This window comes from Microtus ochrogaster, chromosome 19 (genome assembly GCF_000317375.1).
Source record: "Microtus ochrogaster isolate Prairie Vole_2 chromosome 19, MicOch1.0, whole genome shotgun sequence".
NCBI lineage: Eukaryota > Metazoa > Chordata > Mammalia > Rodentia > Cricetidae > Microtus > Microtus ochrogaster.
Window position 1 is genome coordinate 29,524,691 of NC_022021.1, and position 9,120 is coordinate 29,533,810.

Genomic DNA, 9,120 nt, shown 5'->3' on the forward strand with positions numbered 1-9,120 from the left:
GGTTTAATTCATGATAAACAGAACACAGCTGGTTTAATTCATGATAAACAGAACACAGCTGGTTTAATTCATGATAAACAGAACACAGCTGGTTTCAAGTTGATTTTTTTCCAGGAGAGTTCTTTCAAAGTCCAAGGAAGCCAGAATTTTATAAATGTAATTTAAATTTGTTCAACCTACATTTCCCAAAGAAGTGAAAGTGAACTGAGACCTCAGCTAATTACTGTATTTACAAAACCCATGTCTTAAGATAAGGCTTTCTTATTACACACAACTGAATGTAAACAACTCTTCCGATCTGTATACAAATTAGTGGGATTTTGCATGTAAAATTAGTATTATTCTTCAGTTGATGGTGTTAGTGTCTTTAGCATGTGTATTCTAACTGGGTGATGTGGTATTCTTTTCATTCTTTCTGGTAACTGGATCTTTTTATGGTTTTGATATTATTGCTTTGTAAAAGATTTTTATTTCAGAGAAAAAATTCACCTTTAGCATTTAGCATAATGACTTGACACTGACCATTCCAGCCAAAAAAAATCATAAATATTAATGGTGAATTATTTATTTTCAAAGAGATCCCCAAATGATACCTGTTAGTACTTTTTAAAAAGAAAATGTTTGGCTATTCTGGCTATTCAGAGGTAAAAAGAAAAATAATCCATTTGTAATTATTGCTAACACTAAAATTATAGCTTAGGAAAATCAGAAAAATGTATTAGAATAGAAATATGTCATAATAATTTTTTTGCTAAACATGGTTATTATTTTAAATTGGTTGTTTCAACCTTTGCATTTAAGCCAAAGTTGGGTATTATGTTTTAAAGAGCCAGTGTTTTATTGTAATGTGAACATGGTTGAGTGCATCATGTTTGCAGGTATTGTTTTATGGTCCTGAAATATTTGTCTCTTACAGAATCCATTCTATGTGAATAACCAGACTTGAACTTTTCCAGACAGTCTTGTACCTATTTTCCTTGCAGTTATTCCTAGTGTTCAAGTGTTATATTGCCATGTGTCAGAATGTAGTTCTATGTAGGTACTGAAAGGAAGGACGTATTATCCTCATTATTTTTCTTTTGTAATGGTTGCATTTTTGATAACCTTTCAAATAGATCCCCCTTTAAACAATTATCAGTAGATAGATTTACTCTGAATTGAAGGTTGCATAGCCTGCTTAATTCAAGGACACATAATGCATATAACCTTTTACTGTGAAATGAGGCCAGAGGGCAGTTGATCAGATAATGTAATGCTATTCATAATTTATGATTGGTTCCTGGAATACCCTGGGCAGATCATGGAACCTTTCAGTGCCTCAGTTTCTTCATTTTCAGAATGAAGGACATTTGCTACTTACCTACTGATCTACCTCACGAAACTGTTGTGAGGGGGTTAGGTTGATGATTGTGTGCTGGGGTTTCTCCTGGGCTATTTTGTTTGTTTGTACTTTTCTTTGAGTAGTCCTTTGAAGGTGAAAGGGACGATTATCACAGTAAGTAGGGGGTCTTTGAGAAGCTTTGAAGTCCCCAAAGCAAAATGAACTAACTTGTCTAAAGATGCTGAAATAGTTTCATCATTTGTTCTGTGGTTTTACTTTAAAATAATTTTCCTTAAATACATTTTTTTATTAATTTTTTTTCTTAATACTCAGATGCTGTTGTTGGAATAGAAGGATAAAAAGAGAAGAAATGTCCAACTTTACAACTGACTTTGCTAATGCACTAAACAAATTGATAGGAATGTGTTGAAGGTGTTTTCCTTTAAAGTTACAGTAATAGAAACATATGTGTATAGATACATATGCAGATATGTATATGTATACATATGCTTCACAAATATTGGGTTTCGTTATGGCTTTTGAGTTATTTCCACAGTGAATTTTTATTGTTTCTGTGATCCAGAGTGTGTTCACATTTTTTTTTATTTATTTTATTTTTTTTTAGTTGTTGAAAAAAAATTTCCGCCTCCTCCCCTTTCCCATTTCCCTCCCCCTCCTCCCACACATCACCCCCTCCCCCCACTCCATTCCCCCTCCCTCTCGAGACTGAAGAGCAGTCCAGATTCCCTGCCTGTGGCAAGTCCAAGGTCCTCCCCCCCCCCTCCATCCAGGTCCAGGAAGGTGAGCATCCAAACAGGCTAGGCTCCCACAAAGCCAGTTCATGTATTAGGATCGAAACCCAGTGCCATTGTCCTTGGCTTCTCATCAGCCTTCATTGTCTGCCATGTTCAGAGAGTCCTGTTTCATCCCATGCTTATTCAGTCCCAGTCCAGCTGGCCTTGGTGAGCTCCCAATAGATCAGTTCCACTGTCACAGTGGGTGGGTGCACCCCTCGTGGTCCTGATTTCCTTGATCATGTTCTCCCTCCTTCTGCTCCTCATTTGGACCTTAAGAGCTCAGTCCGGTGCTCCAATTTGGTGTGTTCACATTTTTAAAGGGTTTCTCTTACAGAATTTTGTATGTGACTATATAGGAAAGTTACTTTGCTGGATAAATTTGAGTTTAGAAGGTAATGATTTCATACTGGAAGACTGAGTTTATTTCTGAGGAATTAAGTTAATATTTATTAAGATACTTTGTATAAACCACTGATAGTTTGTATAATATTTTTATTTTTTTGAGACACTTATAACATGTAAAGATACAGTCACAAAATTATTACTATAGAGTTCATATGCTTTATGTACAAGATTTTTTCTTAAAGAATTATTTCTGTTACTTTTATGTCTTTCTTACATGTTAAGAAATATTTTATTAGACTTACCTAAAATTTTGTTTTGTTTTGTTTTTGAGACAAAGTCTTAAGTAGCCCAGGCTGGCCTTGAACTGTCTATATAACTGAGGATGACCTTGGATTTCTGATCTTTCTCTTCCACCTCTCAAGTTCTAAGATTAAAGACATGTGCCACAGCACTTAAATCAATATTTTTAAATAATTGTTAGTTAAGAACATTTAACAAACTAATAACTCAAATATTATAAGAAAAAATCTATAAATTTCAATAATCACATATGTATTGTTAATTTACTTTTTACAACTTCATAGTCATTTTATTAATTGTACATTTTTGTACAATTATTTTAAATAAGAGCTAAAATATAAATCTAATCATAAGTATTTGCTACTGTGCCACATTCATACAAGAGTTTTAGAATAATTTCATCCTACAAGAGGGTCTCAATTCACACAAATGGTAAGAGTTAAAGTATGAAAAGTTCCCATCATAAAAACAGATCAAATTCATCTGTCTAAACATCTAAAGAGAAGTCTTGCTGCTTGGTATGTTTCTGGCCTCTATCATTTAAATCATCTGATCTAAAATTTAAACATAATGTGTGTCCAAATTAAGTGTAGGTAGGAAAGTCCCTCTGTTTTTTAAAGTTTTTCTAGCATGCTAATGGACAGATTTCATTTATGTTTATTTACAGACCTCATTTTATATTTTTGATAGGTTTAAGAAATGGTTTTGATAGCATATTGATTACCATATTAAGGGGGAAATAAAACGAATAGTTACAGTTCCGGTTATAAAAGTAAGATTTAGTCTTAGATTTTGAATGTCTGAAAAATCACAAAGATGAAAGTATATTTGTACTAAGAGACAAAACAAGTCCCTGGGAGTCATAACACACTTGAATTTTCAAAGTGCAATAGACTATGCATTTAACTTTAAAAGCTAAGAAGTGTATTTAGGGTTTGCCTTTCTCTTGTGCCTCCCACTCTCTGATCCTCCCTCCTTTCCCACCTCTTTTTATCATTTGATTTTCAGTATGCTGACAGAGTTTCCTCTCTTGTTTGTTTTATGTACACAGTTATTTTTGATGAGCAGTACACTCAAAAGGAACTACTTCTGATTTAAAATCCCATTACTTGAAATAGCAGTATTGTACCTAAGGAGTAAAACAGGCTGCTGAACCAGTGGACAGTGTCTGAATAGACATGTGCTGTGTACTAGTTCAGTGCACTTTCTTCTAGGGGACAAAGGAGGGCACTGCAGGAAAAGTCATTTTCACTGTAAAAATTTGTATATTTATCATAAAAAGGAACTCATAAAAATGTTCATGTTTAACAATGGAACAAAGGTTTGCAGGAGGCTTTGTGATTTTTTTTTTGTATAGTACTTCCAAATCAGTTGCTTTTTGTAGCTAGAGATTTGGATGACGAGGCAGGTTTAGTCCCATTTCCAGCTCCTGGATCCCAGCCCTGTGGTGCAGGCACTACCCTCCTTTCCACTGCCATGGAGGCATGCTCTCACCTTTATTTGCTTCTATATTAGCCAGCATAACAACAACAGCAACAAAATTTCCATTTTTAAAGGATTTATCCATTGAGATCAGGTGAGGTATTGCTATAATTTAAATTTTTCTTGATAAAGTAAGACTTGATATAATTCTGCATTCACTATCCTAAAAGATGTTTTGGTTTCTTCCCCAAAAACCTTTTCTTTTGCAGGTATGTTGATTACAAATAATTTTGTAAAAGAATTTGACTGTGTTTGGTGCAAATGAGTAGGAAGAGTAGCTGGCTGTGGCAGACATACATGGAACAAGTGCACAGCACGCTAATGTGCAGAGCTTTGGAGTTGGCAGTACGGCATAAGTCTTCTGTCTTTAGCAAAACAATACTGGCTAGCCTCTTCCCTGTTTGGCATGCCAAGCTGTAGGGAAGAGACTGTGTTATTTATTTATTATTTTAAACAATCCAATGGATTTGTTTTTCTTTGTATTTTGGGAACAACTTGAAGGATTTTTATCATTTTAGAAGATAGAGAGTATGTATATCTATCTTTTAAATACTATAACCTAATATATATAAATTATAGTATTAAAAAGGACAAATAGCTCTAATTATTGATGTTATTTCCTGGTATTTAATTTTTATAAATGTTTTTGTAAGTAATTGTAGTATTGCTTTTAAATAGTTTTAAAGTCATCCATAAATAAGTTCTGACCCAACATACTGCCTTAGTACAGTATTCTGAAGTACAGTACTCTGATGTGAATCTGAAACATGCCTGCATTTCCTTCATTTCTTTATATGTATGTATACATATACCAGTACCCAGGAAAAGCATACAATAAGCCTAATTTCTACATTGCATTGATAAAGAGCTTGGTATTTTGCCTTCATATAATTCAGTTGTCTAGATGAAATAGAACATAAGTCTTTTCAAATTGTATCCAATCACAATTTTCAAAATGGTAACTTTATTTTTGGGGTGCATGATGCCAAGATTATCTTTAATCAGCTTTTATTACTGGATGTGTAAGAATGGATGTTTTCCTACCTGGCCAGCAGGTTGTAGATTAAACTACTTTTCTGTAGATTCCCACTACATTTTCAAATCTATATTTGGAAAAAACTACAAAGTGCTATTAGTAAGTAAGTTAGCATCTTTGGCCTTATCTATGCATAATGTTCCTTAGTTTGATTTTGACAAACTCATTGATTCACAATTCCTTTGTAGTATTGTAAATGACTGTGATGTAATGAATTTTTCAAAGTGTTTATATGATTCATTATTAAAATATAGGATATTATATAGCTTTGCATGAAATAAACTACATTTCTATGAGCTACAATTGCTGGTTATTTATGCATCTTCCATTGAGATTAAACTGTTTTGAGACAATCTAGATATTCTTTATTCCTTATAATTCACTGTCAAATTTTATAGAACATTTAAAGATGGATAATTAAACAGATATACTCTTAGTATCTGTTCTGTCATGTGTTTACAATGAAAACAGAAGTAAACAGAAGCTTAATGTGCTCCAAACCTATTAGGTCTATAGATGTGCTTGTCACTGAGAATTACCTGGATGAATGCCAGGATGCATAATTTAAAGAAAATGACAAACTTCATCAAAACACAAGGAGTTTAAAGAAAACACTAAAAAACAAAACAACAAAATTAAGAAGAAATAACTTAAGGAGAATAAACATCTGAGTGATGCCCAGTAATAGCCAGGCACAGATGGAGGAGGAGGGACAAGAGGGACTCCACTCCTCAATGCTGAACTATCAGCTGATGATACATCCCAGGAGAGGGGAGTGATTGCCTTCTGTGTCCAGTGGTGACCCCATCAGTCCCAATATCCAATCCAGTGGTTACACAGATAACCCTCATTAAACTGAATTAGTCATAAAAGGGGACCCGAGGCCACGGACCTGGGAAAATGACTGAGGGGAGGAGGGAATTGGAGGGAGATAAGGGGATGCTCGAGTAATCAGACTGCATTAAGTAGATGTAGGAAGTTGTTAAAGGGCTAATTTAATTGATAAAGATCTGCTCAGTGTAAGGAAGTAGCTGTGGAAGACTGATTTCCATTTTAAATGTCCTGAATATGAATACCTTTTATTTGGTTCAACAATTTGATTAACCAACCTTGATTAATTTCAAGGTTGTACAGGGTGCTGTGCTGGGGACTTCAGGAGGTGCAGAGATGAAGAAGACTCCTCCTGGACCTCTGACAGCTCCCAGCTGTCTTCCATCATTTACAGATCAATTAAAGGCAAGATTTATCTATCCTTGGTGGTGCTTTTTATTTAAGTGGTCAGTACTTACAGATTAACTCTGCTGGGCTCAAATTTCCCTCAGGGAAAGTCAAATGAACCAACTCAAGGTACTTTAAGAGGAATGCCTTGTGCTGGGTTAAAATTCTTAGATTGCCCTGCGCTAGAAGTGGGAAGCACACTGAATCCCTGCTGTGCCTTGAATTTCTCTCTTTTTTAAAAAATATTTATTTATTATGTATACAATATTCTGTCTATATGCCTACTGACCAGAAGAGGGCACCAGACTGCATTACAGATGGTTGTGAGCCACCATGTGGTTGCTGGGAATTGAACTCAGGACCTTTGGAAGAGCAGGCAATGCTCTTAACCTCTGAGCCATCTCTCCAGCCCGCTTGAATTTCTCTTAACTTGTTAAGCACCATGCTCTACTAGAAGGACCCCCCTGTAGTAGCATCTGACCCTGAAAGAGACAACAAAAGCAGTTTTTGAGCAGGTGTTTGTCAGGAGCCATATTCCCAAAAAGTATAGTGGGGACCATTGTCCTGGGGATGTTTGCAGAGAGCCCCACACCCCAACTGTATTGAGAACTGTTTGTTGGCAGAGCCCACCCCACACCCAACTATCTTTTTTTGTTTTTTTGTTTTGTTTTTTTCGAGACAGGGTTTCTCTGTAGCTTTGGTGCTGGTCCCATAACTAGCTCTTCCAGACCAGGCTGGCCTCGAACTCACAGAGATCCGCCTGCCTCTGCCTCCCGAGTGCTGGGATTAAAGGCGCCAGGCACACCCAACTATCTTGAGAGCTATCTGTTAGCGGAACCTGCCCCACATTCCAACTATCTAGAGAATTGTTTGTGGTTGGAATCATCTGCTTGCATAGAGAACTAGGTGTGTTGACTCGTGACCTGACTGAGGACTCGTGATGTCCTGACTGAGGACTGGTGACCTCGTGACCATGTGTCGACTCGTGACCAGTGCTGCAAGATCCCTTCCTGCCCTTGCCATGCCCCTGCCCCCATCCCAACCCAAATTCATCCAGGGGCTATATAAGCCACAACCATACAAACGGAGGCTTTGACAACCGATCTTGCTTGGCCTCCTTTTTCCTGCCCATGTCTTTTCAGATAGCTCCTCTTCGGGACCCTGGAATAACTGACCCGGAAATGTGGAAAAGATATCTTCTCAGAGAGTTAATGTAGAAAAACCCTGAGGGCAATTCTACAGTTACCTCTGCTTGCTCCTAAAGAAGGTGTGCTTCTATTCCTCACCTGGCCATAAGGTATTCAGGGGTCAGCTTTGCAGAGTCAGGAGGGAGCCACCTGAAACAAGTCAGACAAGTTACCAAACATTACCTTTTTAAACTAGGGACACCCGTTTTGATGCTGTGTTAGAAACCAAATATTTGCCAATAGAACTTCTGCCTGTCGTTTCTTTCCAGAACAAACAGTTTGGATTTTCACAATCTCTGGAATTTACTAGGTAACAGGAATGTAAATTTGAGAAAAGGCACCAGCATAGGAATGACAGCAAGCTAAGCCAATCAAGACAGGAGTCTGTTACAGTGGTACCAGGCCATCCAATTAGCACTGAAACCTTTGGAGGATGGGAATACCTTAAGAAGACAGGTAAGAGGGAGGAGACACAGGGCCACAGGAGCATCCCCAGGTTCAGAAGTCCATGTCCGTAGTTTTAGCTTGAAGCAGCTTGTGGCTGGAAAAGTCCCAACAAGATCACCATCCACTTATGCAATCAGCAAGCATGTTTATTATTCCAGCATGCTGAGGCCTGCCAGCCCACACACAAGCAAAATGGCAAAGACTCTGAGAGAGATGTGTGGTCTCCTTTGAAGCACAGCTGAGGGGAGTTCCTAGAGCAGTTAGGGCATTCAGATATGATTGGTTTAAGCAAGTGACAATCATGTTGATACATTCTAATTGGTCAGGGCTAGTCAGGGGCTGTTCAGACTACAGCCATTCTAGTTTTGGCTAGGCCTAGACAAAGCATAGACTTTGTCCCTGAGCTGTTGTGTTGGCTGGATGGCCTAGTATGTTCTGGCTGTGGGGGCTGATCCTTTTGCCCTGACTTGGTATGCCTTATCTCCATTATCCCTGTGGTCAGGGGCACTAGTTATTAATTACCCTTTGTTCATGGCTTTTTAAGAAACCGCTCTGTGACATACCTAAACATAATAAAGGCAATATACAGCAAGCCAACAGCCAACATCAAAGTAAATGGAGAGATCTGGGAGTCTCTGGCATAGTAAGTTTTTTTTTTTTAAATCAAATAATTTAAAGGAACCAAACTACTGTCTCCTCTTGCCTTTCATAAAATCCACTTCTCAATGTTGGACTTGCTTTTGAACAAGTAGAATCCTATTCAGGGAGTCCTTTCAGACCAATAGCTGTGGAGCACTGCTATGTATTCTTTTTTTTTCTTTGAAATAATGTCATTATTTAATATTTTTTTTTGTTTTGTTTTTTTCCTCCCAGCCTCCCACTCCTCCCGCCCTCCCCTCACTCCTCTCCCCCTCCCTCTCAAGTCTGAAGAGCAGTCAGGGTTCCCTGCCCTGTGGAAAGTCCAAAGTCCTCCCCCCTCCATCCTGG